This window comes from Ailuropoda melanoleuca, chromosome 17 (genome assembly GCF_002007445.2).
Source record: "Ailuropoda melanoleuca isolate Jingjing chromosome 17, ASM200744v2, whole genome shotgun sequence".
Lineage (NCBI taxonomy): Eukaryota > Metazoa > Chordata > Mammalia > Carnivora > Ursidae > Ailuropoda > Ailuropoda melanoleuca.
Genome location: NC_048234.1, coordinates 41,599,246 through 41,602,740, shown reverse-complemented (window position 1 = coordinate 41,602,740; position 3,495 = coordinate 41,599,246). Strand labels below are relative to the sequence as shown.

Below are 3,495 nucleotides of genomic sequence, written 5' to 3'. Positions count from 1 at the left end.
GTAATTTCTATCTTTTTTTATTGACTACTTGATGAGACATCATTCTTATACTTTCCTTATACTTTCTTAGTTTTTTAGACATGATATACTTTAGCTTTTTGAACATGTTTTTAAATAGTTGATTTAAAATTTTTGTCTGGTAAGTCCGATATCTGCATCCTCAGGGACAGCTTTTACTGATTATTTTTCCCCCAATAAATGGGCCACATTTTCTTGTTTCTTTGTATGTCTCTTAAATCTTGTTGAAAACTGGACATTTTAAATAGTATAATGTGGTAAGTCTGAAAACCAGGTCTTTCCAGAGCTTTGGTTGTTGCTACTTATTTATTTTAGTTGTTGTTGTTTGTTGGTGTGTTTAGTGAGTTTCCTGAATGAAGGCTATAAAATCAGTATATCTTGTTGCACGTGTATGCTAAAGTCTCTGCCTCATTAGCCTAGTGGTCAGCTAATGACTGGACAGAGATGTTCTTAGATGACTGGAAGCGATAAATCTTTAGTCTTTACCAAGGAGACTCTTAGTGCATGTTGATGCACACTTCAACACTCAGCTATATAGTTAACCACTTTGCTTTAGCCTTCAATTTCTGCTTATGAAGAACCTCAAGGTTAGCCAGAGGTGAGAACTTAAGGCCTTCTCAGGTCTTTCCTGACCAAGTGCAAAGCTTCACACATTTGTTTAACCTCCTAGATTCCAAAACAATATCAGAGCTTTTCAAAGTCCCAATAGATATCTCATTTTTCATCCTTTCCTTTCAAGCTTTTTGGATAATCTATTGTTTGCTCCAACTGTTACATTAAACTTAATTGTTACCTGTCACCTCTGTCAGTCATAACATTAAAATATTGCCAGTAAATATTTTTGACAAACACTCCATTGGCATTACTTTTTTGGTAGGTCCCAAAAAGTATTAATACCAGTATCTTGGGAAAATAAAATAATCACAATCTGTTTTTTCTATTTTTAATAACTTTTTAGAGAAGCTTTAAAAATCATCTTTATTGAATAAATAATCCACAAACAGAAAGTAATTATAGGTAGATCAATATTCTCTTTACCGCCCACCATTTCATTTTGATGCTTGAAAAACAATTCTTATGTCTTAGATAAAATTTGATTACTTGAAAACTGCCTAAAATAAACATAAAACATTGTTTTGCTTTTCTCAGTGTATCTCTCCATTTCTTTTTATTTTTAATTTTTTTCATTCTGTATTTTATTACTGAAATACATTGTCCTACCCACACCACCCCACAATGAAAACCTTACCTAGATTTTCTGTCTTTCCCCACAGCCCCCCCAGCCAGCCCTGCACAAGTGCTCCAGGATTCTCTGCCCACTGGCCCTTTTGGAGTGTGTCCCTTGGATAGCCACGTGAAAACCAGTTGGCGCCTTTGTGGAGAAAATGGAGAGGGCAGACAGAGCCTCAGGAGGGACTTATTTGAGGGCCTTGGCCACTTGCTCATAAGCCAGCTCATCTCCTCATCATCTGGACAGGAGGAGGCAAACTCTTCCGGAGCATAAGCATTGCGCAAGTACCGCGGTACACCTCCGGGATGGAGAACCCCTGTGCTTCTTACATACCACCTGCACCATATGGAGCTTTGGCAACAGGTTGCAATCAGCCAGAGTGAGCTCATTGCCATCCAGAAACTTCCTCTGAAAGATGCCCTCATCCTCAGCACTGGTTTCATCCACTTCCTCTGGGAGGGGGGATGTCAAGTAATTGTCTAAAACTTTCAGGGCTTTCAGGAGCCCCTTCTTCAGATTATCATTGTGTGCCGGGTTTGAATTCTTCACATAAGCAGAAAATTTGGCAAATATGCCCAGCCCACCTGTGTTGGATTCAGGGTTCAGAGCTGCCAGCTTGGGGCACCTGGGAGGGCACAGCACTGGCTCCAGAAACTCCTCAGTCTTGGTGTCTGTGTGCACTTTGGTGCCGTACAGCAGGCAGGGGAGCTACTACCCCCCTGCGCACAGCATTTGTACTGTCTCGGTCCGCCTCTGGGTGTCAATGGTGGTGACATTGAAGGTGACTCCCTGAGCCACAGTATCATGAACAGTCGCTGGGAGAAGGGGCAGTTCCCAATTTTGGCCCCATCACTGCCAGCCTTCACGAACAATTTAACCTGAGTTGTTCTTCAAGCCATGGTTGTGACGGGGACCAGGAAGGGGCTGGCGCTGGGGGAACTGGGAGGGGCCCGGGCCGGGGAAGGCGCGTCTGACGGGCAGGGGTTCTCTCCCTCGGACCTTGGGCTGTTCCTTCAGTGCAACACAAGCCAGATGAGACCCGCTCACAGGAGACACAGCTTCCCCACCAGCCCAGCGTACCCCACCCCCACCCCCCATTTCTTGTTTCTAAAGGTTCGTTTTAAAATTTCAAAACTTCAAAATGTTAATAAACAATATCTTGTAGTTATCAGTGTATAGGTCTTTCACAAGTTTTGTCAAATTTAAGCCTAATGATTTCATATTTCTGATGCTGTTATAAATAGTATTCTTTATAGATTTTAATTTTTAGAACAGTTTTACATTTACTGGAAAAGTAAGCACATAGTACAGAGTTCCAAATATTCCCTGCACACAATTCTACCTAGTAGTAACACCTTATTTAAATATGATGTTTGTTACAATTAATAAACTAGTATTGATACATTATTAATGACGGAAGTATATAGTTTATTCACATTTCCTCTGTTTTTACATAATGTCCTTTTCTTTCCGGGATTCTACCTGGGATACTACATTACACTTAATTACTATATCAAGAAAACTTGGCTCTTCTTGGCTGTGACAGTTTCTCAGATTTTCCTTGTTTTTTTTTTATGACTGACATTTTTGAGGAATTCTGGAGATATATTATAGGATGTCCTTCTGTTGGAATTTGTCTGATATTTTTCCATGCTTAGAATAGGGATTTGGATTTGTAGGAGGAAGATTACAGGCAAAGTACCATTTTCATCACATCATCAGGCTACATACTGTCAACATGATTTATTACTGTTGATATTTACCTTTATCCCCTGGCTGAAGCAGTGTTTGTCATGTTTCTCCAGTGTAAAGTTACCCTTTGATTCCTCCCTTTCCATACTGTATTCTTATTTGGAATTCTGCATGGGGGATTTGTCTCTTGTCCCCCATTATTCATTTAATCAATCATTTATTTATATAATATGGACTTATGGATATTTATTTTCTATTGTATGTTGTAATCCTATACTATGTTTTGTTGTTCAAATCACTTCAGTTTTGACAACTGAAAGCTCTTTTCATTTACTCTTCTGTCCCTTTGACATACTCATATCAATGTAGGGATTTTTTGGTTTTGGATTTATTTTATTTTAAGCACCTTTCTTACTCTCTGGCACTACAAGATGCTTCAGGCTCATCTTCAGTATTTCTTAGTATCAACCATTTCTCCAAGGAGCCTTGGTTCTCAATGTTGATGATTTATATTAGAAGCCAAGATCTTAGAACTAGATGTATAAAATACTTTA

The 3,495-nt window shown here is 39.3% G+C and overlaps 1 pseudogene; it reads right to left on the bottom strand.

The window, feature by feature from the left end:
* Nucleotides 1–1,435: 1,435 nt before the first annotated feature.
* On the bottom strand, nt 1,436–3,139 carry LOC100474241 (annotated as a pseudogene).
* Between the last annotated feature and the right edge of the window lie 356 nt (nt 3,140–3,495).